Source organism: Callorhinus ursinus, unplaced genomic scaffold (genome assembly GCF_003265705.2).
Source record: "Callorhinus ursinus isolate GAN/ISIS: 27379988/994484 unplaced genomic scaffold, GSC_fseal_2.0 scaffold2, whole genome shotgun sequence".
In the NCBI taxonomy this organism is placed as follows: domain Eukaryota; kingdom Metazoa; phylum Chordata; class Mammalia; order Carnivora; family Otariidae; genus Callorhinus; species Callorhinus ursinus.
The window spans coordinates 60,369,963-60,389,638 of record NW_027397064.1 but is presented as its reverse complement, the minus strand read 5'-3'; the positions used below and the strand labels follow the sequence as shown (position 1 = coordinate 60,389,638).

Sequence of the window (19,676 nt, the reverse complement as noted above, 5' to 3'; positions counted from 1 at the left end):
GTGACTATACTTAATGCTACTGAACAATACACTTAACAATGGCTAAGATTGGGGCACCTGGGTGGTTCAGTCAGTTAAGCCTCTGGTCATGATCCCAGAGTCCGGGTCATGATCCTGGAGTCCAGGTCCCCCATCAGGCTCCCTGCTCGGTGGGGAGTTTGCTTCTCCCTCTGCTCTCCTCCCCGCCGCCTCCTGTGCTCACTCTCTCTCAAATAAATAAATAAAATCTTTTTTTTATTTATTTGACAGAGAGAGAGAGAGCAAGAGAGGGGACACAAGCAGGGGGAGTGGGAGAGGGAGAAGCAGGCTTCCCGCTGAGCAGAGAGCCTGATGCAGGGCTCAATCCTAGGACCCTGGGATCATGACCTGAGCCGAAGGCAGACCCAGGTGCCCCTAAATAAAATCTTTTTAAAAAATAGCTAAGATTGTGTATTTTACTACAATTAAAAAAAAAGGTATTCTTAAAAAGAAAAGGGCAACCTCACTGGCAATAAGGAAATTACAAAATAAGATGATACCATTCTTTCACCCATTAAATTGGCAAAAACTAAAAAAAATGGAAACCTTCATGAAGGAAAAGAGCCATTTTTATATAATCTTAAAATGCTTCAACCTTTCAGGATACTAATCGGGTATTATATGTCACATTGAAAAGTGTACATATTCTGATATGCATTAATCTCACTTCTGGCTCTTTCCTGCATATTTATAAGCATCAATACATAAGGATAGGGGCGCCTGGGTGGCTCAGTTGGTTAAGCGACTACCTTTGGCTCAGGTCATGATCCTGGAGTCCTGGGATCGAGTCCCGCATCAGGCTCCCTGCTCGGTGGGGAGTCTGCTTCTCCCTCTGACCCTCTTCCCTCTCGTGCTCTCTATCTCTCATTCTCTCTCTCAAATAAATAAATAAAATCTTAAAAAAAAAAAAAAACAAAGAAGCAGCTCTGATTCTCTTAAAAAAAAAATACATAAGGATATATGTAAAAGATGTTTATTACAGTATTGTTTGTATAACCAAAACTTGAAACAACTGAAATGTCCAAGAGAAGAATGGCTGGATATATTGTAGTATATCCATACTATGGAATTGGTATATAGATACCAAAAAATGCTCATAATATATTTTTATGCAAACAAAAGCATTTTAAGAGTAATATGTGTGACGAGATCTCATTTTTGTTGAAGGAAGGGAGAGAAAGTTTTAAATGTCAGTACAGGAATAGAAAAGAATATTATTAGGTATTTCAAGGGAAAGGAATTAGAAAAAGTTAGGGGACAATTATTTTTAAACCTCTATGGAATGTTCAGAATTTTACAATACCTTATATTATTGTAAAATATATGTGACAATAAGCATGTATTTTTGAAAAGTTTAACATTTTTGATGATATGATTGGTGATATAGAAGAAAATAAGAACAAACAATAATTTGTCATTTTCTGTGGGTAGAAACGAAATTTTTCATTCTTCTAAAAATAGGTAAGTTGGGGTGGGCTCAGTCGGTGGAGACTATGATTTTTTTTTTTAAGATTTTATTTATTTATTTGAGAGAGAGAGTGAGAGAGCACACAAGCAGGGGGAGAGGCAGAGGGAGAGGAAAAGGGAGAAGCAGCCTCCCCGCTGAGCAGGGAGACTGATGCAGGGCTCGATCCAAGGACCCCTGGATCATGACCTGAGCCAAAGGCAGATGTCTAACCAGACTGAGCCACCCAGGTACCTGAGACTGTGACTCTTGATCTCAGGGTTCAAGCCCCATATTGGGTATAGACATACTGAAACATAAAATGTTTAAAAAAAATAAATTGGGGTGCCTGGGTGGCTCAGTTGGTTAAGTGTCTGACTTGTTTTTGGCTCAGGTCATGATCTTGGGGTCCTGAAATTGAAACCCGCATGAGGCTCCACCCCCTCAGCAGGGAGTCTGCTCAGGATTCTCTCTCTTCCTCTCCCTTCGCCCCTCCCCCACCCCGGCAAATAAATAAATCACTAAAAATAGGGCACCTGGGTGGCTCAGTGGTTAAACGTCTGCCTTTGGCTCAGGTCATGATCCCGGGGTCCTGGGATCAAGTCCCACATCAAGCTCCCTGCTCAGCGGGGAGCCTGCTTCTCTCTCCGCCCCCTCCCCCCCCCCCCCCCTTCCCCCCCCCCCCCCGCTCATGTTCTCTCTCTCTCGCAAAAATAAATAAAAATACTCTTTTTTTTAAAGATTTTATTTATTTATTTGACAGAGAGACACAGTGAAAGAGGGAACACAATCAGAGGGAGTGGGAGTGGAGAAGCAGGCTTCCCGTGGAGTGGGGACCTCGATGTGGGGCTTGATCCCAGGACCCCGGGATCATGACCCTAGCCGAAGGCAGCTGCTTAACGAGCCACTCAGGCGCCCCAATAAAAATACTTTTTAAAAAAATCTCTAAAAATAATAAAATAATGGTAAATTAATTGAAGTAGCCCAGCCCAGCAACTTCCCCTCTTTCGGTATCAGGCTCCCATTTTTCACACTACAAAGACTGAAATGACCTAGGCTAGGCCAAATCTAGTACTTCAGGCCCACAGCCTACTAGATGGGTAATGCTATCTGCTGTGATAAAGAAAGCCAAATGTCAGTGGTTTACCTAACATAATTTGATTTCTTTTTTAATTCTATTAGCTAACATATAGTACATCATTAGTTTCAACTGTAGAGTTCAGTAACTCATCAGTTGTGTATAACACCCAGTGCTCATCAGGTTACATGCCCTCCTTAATGCCCATCACCCAATATCTCCATCCTCCCATCCGCCTCCCCTCCAGCAACCCTCAGTTTGTTTCCTATAGTTAAGAGTCTGTCATGGTGGGGCACCTGGGTGGCTCAGTCGTTAAGCGTCTGCCTTTGGCTCAGGTCATGATCCCAGGGTCCTGGGATTGAGCCAGGCTCCCTGCTTGGTGGGAAGCCTGCTCTCCCTCTCCCACTCCCCCTGCTTGTGTTCCCACTCTCGCTGTGTCTCTTTCTATCAAATAAATAAATAAAATCTTAAAAAAAAAAGTCTCTCATGGTTTTTCTTCCTCTCTGATGACTTCCCATTCAGTTTTCCCTCCCTTCCCCTATGGTCCTCTATGCTGTTTCTTATATTCCACATGAGTGAAACCATATGATAACTGTCTCTGATTGACTTATTTAGCTCAGCATAATACCCTCCAGGTCCCTCCATTTCGACATAAATGGTAAGTATTCATCCTTTCTGATGGCTGAGTAACATCCCATGCATATATACCACATCTTTATCCATTCATCTGTTGATGGACATCTTGCCTCTTTCCACAATTTGGCTATTGTGGACATTGCTGCTATAAACATTGTGGTCCAGGTGCCCTTTAGGATCAACATAATTTGATTTCTTGATCATATCACATTCCAACGTGGATATCCCTTGTCAGTGGAGGAATTTTCACTATATGGAGATTCAGGAAACTATACTTCTTTTATAATCTCCCAGGGCCTTAAAACTCTCTGGATCCAGCTAACAAAAATAGGAAGAAAGGACACAGAGAAGACACAGCACTTTGTAAACATCTTGGCCTGGATGTAATATACATAATTTTCACTTATTTTCCACTGATGAGAAGTATTCACCTATCCTCACTTAGATGCAAGGGGACAGCTAAAAAAAAAAAATGTAGGCAGGTCAGATACTTGCCAGCAACACCCCTCACTACGGTAAGTGGGAGTACAAATTTTGGGGCTGTCACTACAGTGCTAATCAAAGACTTCTCTGGAGTTTTATAATTGGAGCTGGCAGCGACTTAGATTATTAAAATGTGAGGTAACCTCTTTAGTCTAGAGAATGTAGCCAAAAAACAGGTAAGTCAAATTAGACGAGAGGCAAGTTCCCTGATATTCAATCTATTCTTTCTTCTCTGTATTAGTTATCCATTGCTATTGTAATAAATCTTCCCAAGACATAGTGACCTAAAACAACATTTATCATCCCACAGTATCTGTAGGCCAGAAGTTCAGAAGTAGTTTAGCTGAGCAGTTCTGGCTCACAGTTTCTTATGTGGCTGAAGTCAGTTATCAACAAGGACTATAGTCATCTGAAGCCTTAACGAGGTGGGAGGATTGCTTCCAAACGGCTCACTCACATGGCTTTTGACAGGAGGACTCAGCCCTTTCTGACTTTTGCCAAGAAGCCTTTCTTGTCACATGGCCTTCTCCATAGTCTGCTTAAGCATCTTCTTGACATGGCAGTTGATTTTCCCTTGAATGAGTGATCCAAGAGACACAGTGAGGAGGAAATCAAAATGCCTTTTATGACCTAGTCTCCAAAATCACACTGTCACTCTGCCTTTTACTATTCATTAAAAGTCACATTAGAGAATTTATAGACATTTTAAAGTCACCACACTGTGCAACAGTTGTTTCACGAAGCAATACATTCCTAATTTTACCTAAACTAGCTCAAGTTGGGTTTATTTGCAAATGAGAGCTCTCACCAATACTGGAATCACAAGGCATATACATTAAGAACATTGTACAACCACTTCAGAAAATTCTTTGGAAGTATTTACCAAAACTGATCCTACCCATATCCTAAAATCTAGCAATTCCATTCCTAGGTGTATTTCCAACATATAAGTGAAATATATGTTCTCTAATACACCAGATACAAGAATGTTCACAGCTTTATTCAATAAGAGCTAAAATTCAAAAACAAAACAAATATCCATCTAAAGTAGAACAGATAAATAAATTGTGCAATACCCACTGTGATGGTTTTGTGTCAACCTGACTGGGCCAAGGGCTACCTAGATTAAACATTTATTTATGGGTGTTTCTGTTAGGATGTTTCCGGGTGAGATTAGCATTTGAATTCGTGTGCTGCTGCTCTCGGGCAGTACAGGCAATGCCTTAAGATGGGATGAGGATATGGAGGGGGATTGTCCTCAGTTTTACCGCTCTTAAAATTGGTCCAGGGGCGCCTGGGTGGCTCAGTCGGTAAGAGTCTGCCTTCTGCCTTCGGCTCAGGTCATATGGGATCGAGCCCTGCATCGGGCTCCCTGCTCCACGGGAAGCCCGCTTCTCCCTCTCCCATTCCCCCTGCTTGTGTTCCTTCTCTCGCTGTGTCTCTGTCAAATAAATAAATAAAATCTTAAAAAAATTTTTTTTAATTGGTCGAGACCCTTACATATATCACATGCCCAACTGTTGCTTATAATTTACCTACCTTAAATGAGTGAAAAATCTTTCTATACAATAACAAAATCTAAGTCCCTTTAGCTAGTTCCTTTAAAACTCATTTACCCCACGTCCCGTGTCCCCACAAGGATTGTCGTCAGCCCGCCTCCTTCCAAATACAGAGGCATTTATTTTTTAACCCAATCTAGGGATGCTTGCCTCTTAAAACAATTAAAACACAATATGTCCTATTTTCCCTAGAGAGCCCTGGATTTGGAGTCAAAGATTTGCTTTGGTATTTAGGAACAGTGTATTTAGCGGAGGGAGGAGGTACTTAACCTTCCTGAGCCTCGATTTCCTTATCCGTAAAACAAGCATTAATAACCTATATCATGGTGTTGCTGTGAGAATTTTAAAGGAGAGCCTCAATGCCTTATGTAATTTCCTCTTTTCCTCAACTAGCACTTTGTTCGTTTCTGTTTTTTAAAACTTGTGTCACAGCGTTAACTGGAAGCTGAACTGGAAGCTCCTTAAAGGTAGGGCTTCCTTCCCAATACTCTGGCAGAGAATGAATACATGTTTACTGGATGAAGCACTTCATTTCACTAAGAATATAGCATTTTGACGGTTACAAACGTTCCCAATCAACTCACACCAGAAGCATTTACTACCTATGAACTAGGTATTTAACAGGTACCAATATCCTGGAACTCCAGGCTTAGGTGACGCAAGCAAGAGAACAACACCAGGAGATGCGGTCAACCGGTGACGTACTTCCTGCGCGACGATTTCCCTCCACGCCGGGACTGGCTTGTGGGGGAGGGAGGCTGTTAGTGGGGTTTAGCGCCTTTTCTGGCGGCGGTAGATTTGAAGCGCTTTAAAGGACCGGACCCCGGGAAGTGAAGACTACAGGAGCAGGTAGGTGGCGCGAAGCCCGTGTTGTTTCGGTGGCGTCCTTTGCAGCCGTCCGTGGGTACGAGAGCGGGAAGAGCCCGAGGAGAGGGGCGGAGCCGACGCGTTAGGCCCGGCGGAGCCAACCGTCTTCGCCTCGAGGTATCTGGGCTGCCTGGTCCCTGAACGAGCCCCTCAAGGACCTTGACTCTGGCTTTGCAGCTGTTGCAGCTGGAGAGGGCCTCCAGCCGTGCCTCCCCGGCCTGGGAGACGGTCCTCCGCCTGCCAGCCCCCGCCCTCTCACTTGGGCGCACACCTCCCTCCCTGACGCATTTTGCCGCACAAGCTGTAATATGGCGGCAGCAGCGGCGGCCTGAACTCTAGGGAACAAGGGTGATTTTTGATGCTTCAAAATCGTAAGACTAATCGCTAATGCGGGGTAGGTGGGAGAATTGGTGGGGAAGGAGTAACCTGACGTCCTGTCAGGTTAGGGTTGGAGACTTGCGGGCGAGGAGCCTGGATCACAGGGGTTAAGATTAGACTGAAAACAGGCTTTCCTCCTACTCCGATATTTTCCTCTCACAGACAGCGGCTATCGTACATAGTTAAGTGATACAGGCCTTTTGACTAAAACTGAAATCCAGGCTCTTCCCTTTTCATCCCAGGGAAGTTCACCCACGTTTCCGAGGAGCTGTGAGCAGCGCAGGCCTCTTAGTAGAAGATAATTATTACTCTTTAGGAGGAAGGCGATGGCTTCAGAGCTCCATATGCCTTGGGGGAAGTGTGCGAATTTGGCTCACCTTTAGTCTTTTAAGGAGCTAAGTCGGGGTCTGCGGGATTGGAGAACTCCTAGTGATTTTGGAAATGTTATAAAAGCACCATTTTGTCCGTTGATTTAATTTATTCCTACAGCAGTACTTTGTTCAGGACCAAGCTTTTGCAGTAGTGATGACAAATACGTCCAAGAAAAAATTAAATGTTCTGGACTTTTGGGAGTCCGTTAACTTTTAGTAGCTAAAACCAAATGAGGGGGAAAACATGTGTGCGTGTGTCGGTATTAAAAAAAAAAAGCCGGTAATTTGCCGGTTCGTAAAAATGATGGGTGAGGAGGTGTATGAACATTTTCGCAATAGTGCCGTAAAATCCAGAAAAGGCACGGATATCTAGAATGGCTGCTTCTCTCATCATATTTTTTAAGTATCCGAAAATTTACCCGTTTTAGCATTCCCCCCTTTTTTTAAGATTCTATTTATTTATTTGAGAGAGAGAGAGAGAGCCCAAGAGGGGGTAGGGTTAGAGGGAGAAGCAGACTCCCTGCTGAGCAGGGAGCCCGATGTGGGGCTCGATTCCGGGACTCCGGGATCATGACCTGAGCCCAAGGCAGTCGCTTAACCAACTGAGCCACCTAGGCGCCCTTTCCCCGCTTTTTTTATTTTAACCATTTTAGATAGGATTATTTCTATAATAAATTACTTATCTCTTAATTAGAGTTCATTTTACATCGTTTAAGGTTTTATTATTCAGGATTATAGGTGCCCTGAAATCACAATGGGTCTTGTAGTAGGATTCTGTGCTTTTTTTTTTTAATTGTGTTTACTTTTAAGGTTTTTTTGTCTTTGCAGGCTGTTGTCAGGGTTGCCTTCCCCTGCTTTCAGCAGTGTACAAGTATGCAAGCTTCCTAGTTTAGAAAATTTGGATTTGTTTCTGGCTCAACCATCTTTCTGAACCTCAGTTTCTTCATTTGTAAAATATTTTGATTTCAGGCTATCATCAGCTGTGGGCTTCAGAAATAAATAATAAGGTTTGTTAAAAATTCTGTGTAAAATTGATTTTCGATAAGAAGTCAGTGGTTCTCCTAAAGAACATACATTACATTTATTGTGACTTATTAAAGGCCTTTCATTTTTGGTGCTTATTATTGTGGCCTTGCAGTTATCAGTGGCCTCAGTAAAGTTTTTGTCCTTTAGATATTTTGCATATTTTAAATTAGGTTTTCTGTTAGGCAGCATCCATTGTGCATGCAAAGGAAAATTGGTAGCCGTTCATAATAGTATGAACTAGTCATCACTAGTATGAACCATTAGCAATTAATTCTTCCAGTGTTGCTCTTTTAAGAAACAGATGTTGATGTTTTCCCATTTTTGTTTTTACTAATAGGGTATTTCAATAGAATTATAATGTATTACTTAGTTTTAGTATTCTAATATACTAAGATGTCTAACTTGTCACATTAGGAGTCCATAGATAACTCAAGTGATTTGAAGAGTTTGTTGCAGATTTTTGCTATATTGTGTTACTTCACTTTTTTTGGGCTTTAATATTAGCACCAAGCTTTAGTTTTTATTTAAGTGTCAGTGGTTTTACCCTGGTTTAATGCATATACTGTCTCTATAAGAACTCTGTATTTTTATTTCTGTGGGCCAATATTGCATCTTGAAATTTACTACAGGGAGTATTGTGTAAATACTCAGAGAAAACTTCCGTAACTGGGGACTTTGTACTTTCAGTACCAGACGGGATATCTTTTGTACTTTTTTTTTTATTTGACATATTTGACATATTTTATTTATTTGACAGAGAGAGACACAGCGAGAGAGGGAACACAAGCAGGGGGAGTGGGAGAGGGAGAAGCAGGCTTCCCGCGGAGCAGGGAGCCGGATGCGGGGCTCCGATCCCAGGACCCTGGGATCATGACCTGAGCCAAAGGCAGGCACTTAACGATTGAGCCACCCAGGCGCCCCTGCACTTTTTTTTTTTTTAAAGATTTTATTTACTTATTTGACAGAGAGATAGAGAGGACAAATAGGCAGAGGGAGAAGCAGACTCCCCACCGAGCAGGGAGCCCGACGTGGGGCTCAATTCCAGGATCCTGGGATCATGACCTGAGCCGAAGGCAGCCACTTAACCAACTGAACCACTCAGGCGCCCCCCCCCCTTTTTAAAAAATATTTTACTTATTTATCTGACATAGTTTATACATAAGTTATACATCAAGTTTATACATAATTAAGAGTATAATATATAAAGAGGCTTAATTCATTTTAAAATCAATGACTTAAGGAATCATTCATGTTTTAAAACAACTATTTTAGGGGTGCCTGGGTGGCTCAGTCGGTTAAGCGTCTGCCTTCGACTCAGGTCATGATCCCAGGGTCCTGGGATTGAGCCCCACATCGGGCTCCCTGCTCCGTGGGAAGCCTGCTTCTCCCTCTCCCACTCCCCCTGCTCGTGTTCCCTCTCTTGCTATATCTCTCTGTCAGATAAATAAATAAAATCTTTAAAAAAAATAAAACAACTATTTTAATATTAAAAAAATTGATGCCTATATTTATAGGTACAACCTCTTCCAAGAAGAGGTTGGTGATGGCTTTAAGACACCTCTTAAAAGTGCAAAAGATGGGGCAACAGAGACATAGAGGGAACACAGCAGGGGGAGTGGGAGAGGGAGAAGCAGGCTTCCCGCGGAGCAGGGAGCCCGATGTGGGGCTCCATCCCAGGACCCTGGGATCATGACCTGAGCCTAAGGCAGACGCTTAACCGACTGAGCCACCCAGGCGCCCCTAAAATAGTTGTTTTAAAACATGAATGATTCCTTAAGTCATTGATTTTTTTTTTTAAGATTTTATTTATTTATTTGAGAGAGAGAGAATGAGAGAGAGCACGAGAGAGGAGGGTCAGAGAGAGAAGCAGACTCCCTGCCGAGCAGGGAGCCCGATGCGGGACTCGATCCCGGGACTCCAGGATCATGACCTGAGCCGAAGGCAGTCGCTTAACCAACTGAGCCACCCAGGTGCCCTAAGTCATTGATTTTTTAAAATGAATGAAGCCTCTTTATATATTAAGGTACTCTTAATTATGTATAAACTTTAGCTTAAGGTTTATTCATAATTATATCATTGCATTATGGTCATAATGTAGAAGGTAAAATTAAAAAGCCATTATCTGGGGCGCCTGGGTGGCTCAGTCGTTAAGTGTCTGCCTTCGGCTCAGGTCATGATCCGAGGGTCTTGGGATCCAGTCCCACATCGGGCTCCCTGCTCAGCGGGAAGCCTGCTTCTCCCTCTCCCACTCCCCCTGCTTACGTTCCTGCTCTCGCTGTCTCTGTCAAATAAATAAATAAAATCTTTAAAAAGCCATTATCTGGAATATTTGTGAATAAGCTGTTTTCCATAGTGAAGCTGTTAAAATACTTAACCAGGGAACTTGCTTTTTTGAACTTACGACCTTGCTCTAGTCACTTCAATTCTTTAGTCCTCTTGTCAAATCTATAAAATCAGAAGATTGGACCAGATTAGGGTTCCTGAAAACTTCAAAAGTCTGTATAGGAATTACCACATTGGCTAACATGTTGCTATTGTATGGTGTAGGTATATCTCTGGAGAGAGTGGTATACATTTAACATTGTAAAAACTTAAGTAATAGCAGGTACCGTATTAAGAGTATTTAGCAGGGCTTTCCCAGTTAGTATATGCTTTTTTATTTCGGTACTAACAAAGCATAGTTTTATGCTCTCACATTGTGTGTTTAGAAAGTATGTAATATCATTTTTAACACCGAACTTGGCAACATTTCAGCTTTTCTAGAACTTTGTTTTCTAAAAGATTTAAGAATTTAGGAAGTGCCTATGCACTGTTCATGTTTCTACCAGCACAATGGTTTGTTACTATCAGAGACACTAAGCAAGGGGGCACCATATGGAAGAGTTGTCTTTTCTGATGCCTCAGAATGTTAACTTTTTTGTGCTTAATTAGCAATATGATATTCATAAATTCATTAAAATGTTTTTGAAACACTATTTTCATTTCTCATTTGATCTCTGAACTGTATTGAGGGTAGGGTGAAGAGGCTGGTGTGAATGTCACATTGCCTTCTTTGAAAGTAATCTTCAAGATCTATGGTTTTAATTAGTTTAATATGCTTGCACTTAGAGGTGGAAATATGTGAAAATTGTTACCTGTTTTATTAAACTTAAGCAGACGAGAACTTTCCATCTTTTTTTTTTAAGATTTTTATTTATTTGAGAGAGAAAGAGAGCACAAGCAAGGGGAGAGGCAGAGGGAGAGGGAGAAGCAGACTCAGCAGGGAGTCGGTTGTGGGGCTGATCCCAGGACTCTGGGATCATGACCCAAGCCGAAGGCAGACGTTTAACCAACTGGGCTACCCAGGTGCCCCTCCATCTTTATTTCTTAGTCCTGAACTGAGGATGCTCCCTCTTAATAATGGATTCTGTTTATTAAGAAAGAAAAGAAACATTTTATTAGTAAAATGCAACTCAGGCAGATCTAGGGAATAGGTTCTGTTTCAATTATGGAATAGACTCAGAAAGTGGTTACTGACTGGTAGGCTCTGGGAAAATTTACTGACTATAGGGCACCTGGGTGGCTCAGTCATTAAGCGTCTGCCTTCGGCTCAGGTCATGATCCCAGGGTCCTGGGATCGAGTCCCACATCAGGCTCCCTCCTTGGTGGGAAGCCTGCTCTCCCTCTCCCACTCCCGCTGCTTGTGTTCCTGCTCTCATCTCTGTCAAATAAATAAAATCTTAAAAAAAAAAAAGAATTTACTGACTACAGATAAAAATGAGCAATATTCCATGTGAGCAGCAGTACATATAGGAGGAGGGTACTGAAGTTTAGGCAGAGTCTAGTTCTGCTCATGCCTTGATTTACTAGTATTATTTCCATTTGATAATGTAGTCCTGGGCCAGGCCTTGTGCATGGTGTTGAAGATACAGGGTACTGAATTTAGAGAGTTTACAGACAAGTTTATGACAACGAAAATAAGATTCAACAAAGGAGGATCATTTAAGCTTTAGAGAGTCAAGGTGAAGTTCCCATAGAGTGTACTCTGGCTATTTGAATCTTTAAGGACACAGAGGAATTAGCCAAGGGAAGCAGAGAGGGCAAAGACCTGCTAATCTTAATAGTTTAAAAGATTTACTGTCTACTTTTTGAAGACTGAGTACTTTGTTGACCTCCTCATACTGTGTGAAACTTCTAAATCTTCGAATGTCATAAATTACTGCATTATTTATTGCCTAATTGCAAATACTGTGTCCTTTATCATATATTTTAGTAATTAGTTGCCTATGTCCTTGTCCTGTCCCCTTTCCTATCCTTCATGTTACTTTAAGATGAATATCGAAATTATTTTATGTATGAAACTACAAGATTAAACTTTTTATGTATGAATTCATTACCTCTTAGGTTTTTTTTTTTTAAGTTTTATTTATTTATTTGAGAGAGAGAATGAGAGACAGAGAGTACAAGAGGGAAGAGGGTCAGAGGGAGAAGCAGACTCCCCGCTGAGCAGGGAGCCCGATGTGGGACTCGATCCCGGGACTCCAGGATCATGACCTGAGCCGAAGGCAGTCGCTTAACCAACTGAGCCATCCAGGCGCCCTCCTCTTAGGTTTTTATGAAGTATATTTGTTACAGAAGTTTACATATTTTAGCATTTGCTATTTTAAAATACATACAAAACTATGATATTGTGGGTAAACATTGAAAACAACTGTATTTCTCTCTGCTTAGAAAAAATATATACATGAACATTTTTTTAATTTTTTTAAAAGATTTTATTTATTTATTTGACAGAGAGAGACACAGCGAGAGAGGGAACACAAGCAGGGGAGTGGGAGAACGAGAAGCAGGCTTCCCGTTGAGCAGGGAGCCCGATGCGGGGCTCCATCCCAGGACCCTGGGACCATGACCTGAGCTGAAGGCAGACACTTAACGACTGAGCCACCCAGGCGCCCCTACATGAACATTTTAAAAGTTATAGCTTAAGTGTCAGGATTTTATGCATTTTTATGTGATCCAACTTTTTCAGTGAGTCTGTTAGCTTTATTATGTAAAAAGTATTTTCATTATGAAAAAAGTAGATGAGGTTAAGTATCACTCAAATTTCTGAAGGAGTCAGGCAGGTGAAATGAGTTCATGACGTCAAGTAGATAGTAAATAGTAACAAGTAACTGGCCATAGTTGGAGGCAGACCATGTTGATTGCTGTACAGGAGTGGAGCACATTATTTTTGTTTTTCAAGAAAATATCTGGATTTTATGGAAATAGCTGCAACTCACTTAGGTTAAACAAATATTGTAACAAAGCAGGCTACCATTCTGAAAGCTTTCATTATATGCCATTAGGAAATTCGTGAATTAGTTTATTGAAAATTGCATAGACTTGATTTTTCCCTGAATTGTATCTTTGGTATCTCTCAGTATTATATTGTTTACTTTTTCTTGAAAATGTGAAAAATTGATCAGATGCTTGTCTCATGTTTGATTTTAGGTATTAGTGAGTAATATCAGGAAATCATAATTATAGAGGAAATACTATGTACTATATTTCTGATTAGGTAGAACCTGATTTCAGTAATATTAGAGACATAGTGGTGAGCCATCTTTTTGTCATCATTGTTCTTCATTAGCTATAACAACATTTACATACTTGAGATTTCTGTAGTGCTTTTAATAATTGCTGTCATCTTTCTTGAATTTAAGGCATTTTTGATTTACTTCAGAAAAACTAATTTTAATCTATTTCTGTGAAAAGTATCCTTATATGGTATAACCTAAGTATGTATTATAATCACTTATAGGTATGTACATTATAATCTTAGATGATTATATATATGTTTTTTATTATGAATTTTTTCTTTATAATACCAATTATATTTATTAAAAGTAGATTGAAGTACACTAAGGCAGAAACCATCTTGGTCTTACAACCAACACAATAATGACTTCAATTTTTTTTCTTTTTATAAATCTTTAAATTTGAAGTTTAGGAGTGGTTGATTATAATGCTTTTGCATATACTGTTTTGTATCTTATTTTTTTAACAAATTATAAGCATTTTCCAAATTACTAATGTTTATAGCAGTACTTTAACAACTATGATATTTTGTTCAACCAGAGACCATGATTTAACCATTTTTTTGTAATAGTGACTAGATTGCTTCTGATTATATGTTCCTAAAAAGAGCACTGATAGCTAACTTTATACATGAAGGCTTTCTAAAAGGGTAGTTTCTTACAAGAGATAACCTAGTATGTGAATTTTACTGGTTTAAGGTGAAAACCCAGTTTAATGTGTAAACACTTAAGAGTTTCACATATTTCCAGAGGAGCTGAGTACTGTTTTAGTCTTTTAAAAGATCTTTACTATTTTGATAAGCAAAACATCTCATTTTATTACTTTCTTTAAAATTTTTTTTTAAGATTTTATTTGTCAGAGAGCGTGCAACCGTGCACAAGCAGGGGGAGTGGCAGGCAGAGGGAGAAGCAGGCTCCCCACTGATCAAGGAGTTCTTTGCGGGACTGGATCCCAGGACCCTGAACATGACCCGAGCCAAAGGCAGAGGCTTAACCAGCTGAGCCACCCAGGCTCCCCTTAGTGTTTCTTTAAAAATATTCGTGATTGTAAACTTAGTATCTGTCTGTTGAAGAAAATTCAGAAAACAAATACATAAAAATTATCCTTAAACTCATGGCCTAAACATAATCAATGTTAGTATTTTGGTGTAAATCTTTGGGGTGGCTTATTTTACTTATTTTTTGGGGGGCTATAATTGCTACTCTGTTTCAGGTACAACATGATGATTTGATATTTGTATATATTGTAAAAATGATCACATTAAATCTAGTTAATCATCACCTCACATAGTTATAAATATTTTCTTGTGATGAGAGCTTTTAAGATCATCTCTCTTAGCAATATACAGTATAGTGCTGTTAACTATAGTCGTCATGCTGTACATTACATCCCCAGGACCTAAAATGAATTTAGGTTGTTTGTTTAGTTTTTAATTTTTTTTAAGATTGTACATATAAGTGAGATCATATACAGTATTTGTCTTCCTCTAACTTACTTCACTTAGTATAATGTCCTCAAGGTCCATACTTGTCATAGTAATAGGATTTCCCTGTTTTTTTTTTTTTTTAAGATTTTATTTATTTATTTTTGAGAGGAGGGTGGAGAGGGAGAGGGAAAGAATCTCAAGAGAGTGGAACCCGTCCTGGGACTCCATCTCATTGACCCTGAGGCCATGACCTGAGCCGGAAACCAAGAGTCGGATACCCAACTGACTGAGCCACCCAGGCACTGCAGGATTTCCTTCTTTTTTGTGGCTGAATGATATTCCTATGTGTGTGTGTGCACATAGCACATTTTCTTTTTTCATTCGTCCATCAGTGGACACTCGGGTTGTTTCCATGTCTTGGCTATTATAAATAATGCTGCATAATTTATAATCAATATGAGTATTTTGGTGTAAATCCTATCTTTCACTTATATTGAAATGTAATTGACATATTGCACAGTACAAGTTTAAAGTGTACGTGATTACCACAATAAGTTTTGTTAACATTCATTGTCTGTTATAGGTGCAAGGAGGAAAATGTTTGTGTTTTTTTTGATGAGAATTTTAAGGATTTATTCTCTTAGCAGCTTTCTAATATACCATACAGCAGTTAACTATAGCCATCACGTTTATTACATCTCCAGTACTTATAACTGGAAGTTTGTATCTTTTGATCATCTTCATTCAATTCCTCTTACCCTCTCTCCCCAGCTCTGGTAACTAAAAATCTGATTTCTTTTTCTGTGAGTTTGGGCAGGGTGTGTGTGTATACATATATTTTTTTTATTTACCTTTTTTTCTTGGATTCTACATATAGGTGAGATCATACAGTATTTGTCTTTCTCTGACTTCACTTAGCTTAATGCCCTCTAGGTCCATCCATGTTGCAAATTGCAAGATTTCCTTGTTTTTTTATGGTTGAATAGTATCCTATTATATATGTAAATATACCACATTTTCTTAATACATTCATCTGTTGATGGACACTTAAATTGTCTCCCTGTCTTGGCTGTTGTAAATAATGCTGCACTGAACATTGTGGTACAGATAAGTCTTGAGCATAGTGGTTTCATCTCTTTTTAACATATATCTCATGTGTAAAGTTGGGAATTTTTGCTAACTTGCTTTTTTCACTTAATATATTATTAATATCTAATCCATGAGTAGTTTTTGATAATTTTCCTTTTTATTTTTTATAGTAACTTTTAATAATAATCTGTTCATGTGGTATAAAACTGAAAAGGTATAGAAGATTGGTTATACAGTAAAACCACCACAACAAAACTTCCTACCCATCTTCCCCAGCCACACATTTCCTCTCCCACCAGCTGCCTCTGTATTAGACAAGCAAACATATATACATATTTTTTACTTCTTTGAAAAATATACAAAGAAAGCATGCCATACCCGTATCTGTACCTTGTTTTTTATTTTTTTTTAACTTAACAAAGTTTAAACTTAAAGCAATACATAAACTGCTTTCTCATTCCTTTTATAGCCTTGTACATTGTGTGGATGTAATACGATTTATGTAATCTCTCCTTCTTTAGGGACATTTATATTTACAGCCTTTTAACCACAGAAACAATGGTGCCTTGAATAACCTTAAAAATACCTTATTTTGCAAATGTGTGGGATATGTATAAAATTTTTCTAAATTGGGTTACTGAATCAAAGTATTTAATGCGCTTGTAATATTGTGTGCTGTCAATTTGGCAAAGGATTGTATCAGTTTACCCCTTTACTATTGGCAACAATGTATGAGGTCAGTATTGCTTATTTTTGTTAGGTGAAAAATGTTACCTCTCATTTTAACATGTAAGAATATGATTTCCAATCACTAAATGAATATCATCCATTTCATGAGAGAATTTATTTAACCAGCTTATATTACTGCACAACTAGTTTGTTTTTTATTTAGTATTATAAAAAGCACTTCAGTGACTACGTGTGAATTTTTTTAAGGTAAAGGGTAGATTTGAGTTTGTTTTGTTTTTTTTTTTGTTTCTGTTTTTGTGTTGTTTTTTGTGAAAAAGAGAAAGAGCACAAACGGGGAGAAGCAGGCCTCCCGCTGAGCAGGGAGCCCAATGCGGGGCTCGATCCCAGGACCCCGGGATCATGACCTGAGCCGAAGGCAGACACTTAACTGACTGAGCCACCCAGGCATCCCTGTAAGTTTATGTTTTTAGTAATCCAACATGGGGCTCAAACTCATATGACCCCGAGATCAAGAGTCACATGCTCTTCTGACTGAGCCAGCCATGTGCCCCCAATGTTTTTATACTTAAAATCTTTCTAACAATGTTTTTCGTTTAACATTTTTTTCCATATTTTTTAAAAATTGCATTTTCATAGTGTAATAGATCATCATATGAATATTTCTTAATTTACTTAACTGTTACATTGGGCATGTAGGTTGTTTCTAATTATTATTAAACCAAAATCAAAGAATATTTCATTTAAAATGATTGCCTTCAGAGAGATTCCAAGATACTGAATTACTAAAGTGTTAAAGGTTAGAATGAATATGAATATATTCAAAGTTGTTGGTCTGTAATGCCAAGTTGCTTAGCAAAATTGTTAATATGGTTTATATTTTTAATTTCACTTTTTATAAATTGTCCATGCTCCCTTGGGTGATTTTTGTGCTTTTAATTGTTTGGTGCATGTTCCCTATGGTATTGGTTCTCAAAGGTGGGGCAGAAGAACCTTGGGAGATTTTTTTGGTTGTCAGATGTGCTGATACTTAAATAGGGCCATGGGAGATTAATGTTCTGCAGTGAGTTAGGATGGTCCTAGTCAGTGAAGAATCATTCTATCTAGCACCCCATTCTTAAGCACTGTTCTACGGTAAAAAATTAACACGTTTGTTGAAAATATTTTCCCGTTTTTACTTACCTTTTTTTTGGTAAGATTTATTTGAGAGAAAGTGTGTGCATGTGCCAGTGCATGGAGTGGGGGAGGGGAAGAGGGAGAGGGAGAACGAGAATCTCAAGCAGACTTCCTGCTGAGCACAGAGCCCCACGTGGAGCTTGATGTCACCACTCTGAGATCATGACCTGAGCCAAAACTAAGAGTCAGAGGCTTAACCAACTGAGACACCCAGGCACCTGTTTTTTACTTTCTAATTTCCTTCTGACAAATAGGAATAATAAATTTCTTCATGAAGTCAAATCTATTTCCTTTATTTATTTATTTATTCATGAACCTGAAAAATTATTTAATACCCAGTTTGGATAAATATTTACATGTAGTTTTCCTAGTTTCCATTGGGGGAGGAGTACACAGTTTTGTGAAAAAGAAAAAAATTTCCTAAGATCTTCTAGATTTAAATGTTAAACAGCAGTAATAATCATGAAAGTGAGACACTTAAAAAATACATTAAAACTTGAGTGCTCTTTTGAAGAGTTTCTTTTACAGGTCTGTAGAAAACTTGGGAAATGAGAAACTAAAAAAAATCGTATATGACCCTTTAATTTAGAGATAGGCTCTTAGATTATCATGTATTTCCTACTATTTTATTTTATTACGCGGATATATCCTTAAATTTTATTAATTTTATTTACTTTTTTTTTAAGATTTTATTTATTTATTTGAAAGAGACAGATAGCGAGAGAGCATGAGCAAGGAGAGGGAGAAGCAGGCTCCCCGCTGAGCAGGGAGCCTGACATGGGGCTTGATCCCAGGCCTCCGGGATCATGACCTGAGCCGAAGGAGATGCTCAACCAACTGAGCCACCCAGGCGCTCCTAAATTTTACTAATTTTCAATTGGGGAACTAATACATGAATATAGTCTCATTGCAAAAATTCAAACCTTATAGTTAAAGCTAAAGACTCCCATTGACTTCATCCTTACTCCCAGTTCCTTCTGCAGAGTGCTGTCAGTTTTTCTATGTAACTCTTTATCTGTAGAGATAGAGTATTTATTTTATAAACACAATGCTTATGTGCAAATTGCTTTTTTTTCTTTTCAACTAAGTAATAGGATTTTTGGATAGAGTATGTAGACTTTTTAAACTGCTATATAATATTAAATAGCATGTATATACCAGAATTTATTCAGCTGTTCTCTCATTGTGGGATATTTTGGATGTTTCCTTTTTGTTGTTAACAGTGTTGCAAAACTGTTCTCACACATGCCTCTCCTTTCATGTATAATCATGTATCTATTAAATACGGATTTCTTACCATAGCCAAGCCCTGTTTATGGCACTAGGAATTAAGAGGGGAGCAAAACTGAAGAGATTTATCACCTCATGGAACTTATATTCTAGTAAGAAGAATAGATAAAAAAAACTTGAATTATAATAAAATAAATTAGCAATAAATGCAGGGAAGAAGAATAGAGCAGGTAAGGGGATATAAAGTGTTGGAGGACAGGGGCTGCTCCTTTGAGTATACTGGTCAGGGATGCTTTCTTTGTGGAGGGGATACTTCAGCAATGACTTAAGTCAGGGAATGAACCAAGCAAAGATCTGGGGTAAGAGCATCCCACACGGAGGAAACAACAAATGTGGAAGACCTGATGAAGGGACTAGGCCTTGGGATGTTTGTTGTTTGTTTTAAAGATTTTATTTATTTGACAGAGAGCACAAACAGGGGGAGAGGGAGAAGCAGGCTCCCTGCTGAGCTGGGAGCCTGACATGGGGCTCGATCCCAGCACCTTGGGATCATGACCTGAGTCGAAGGCATACTCTTTTTTTTTTTTTTTTTTAAAGATTTTATTTATTTATTTGAGAGAGAGAAAGAGAGCATGAGAGGGGGTTGGGTCAG

The 19,676-nt window shown here is 39.2% G+C and overlaps 1 protein-coding gene across 4 annotated transcripts in view; it reads left to right on the top strand.

Moving 5' to 3' along the window:
• Positions 1-5,931: 5,931 nt before the first annotated feature.
• Positions 5,932-19,676, top strand: part of PPIG (peptidylprolyl isomerase G) — a 53,232-nt gene continuing 39,487 nt past the window's right edge. The window contains exons 1-2 of one of the 4 annotated variants that reach the window (XM_073882834.1): positions 5,944-6,067; positions 16,939-17,073. The gene's annotated coding sequence lies outside the window, so the exon portion shown is untranslated. Of the gene's footprint in view, positions 6,068-6,195; positions 6,480-7,803; positions 7,842-16,938; positions 17,074-19,676 lie in introns of those variants that run through there. The other 3 variants (XM_025853449.2, XM_025853473.2, XM_025853466.2) reach the window with 3 other exon arrangements.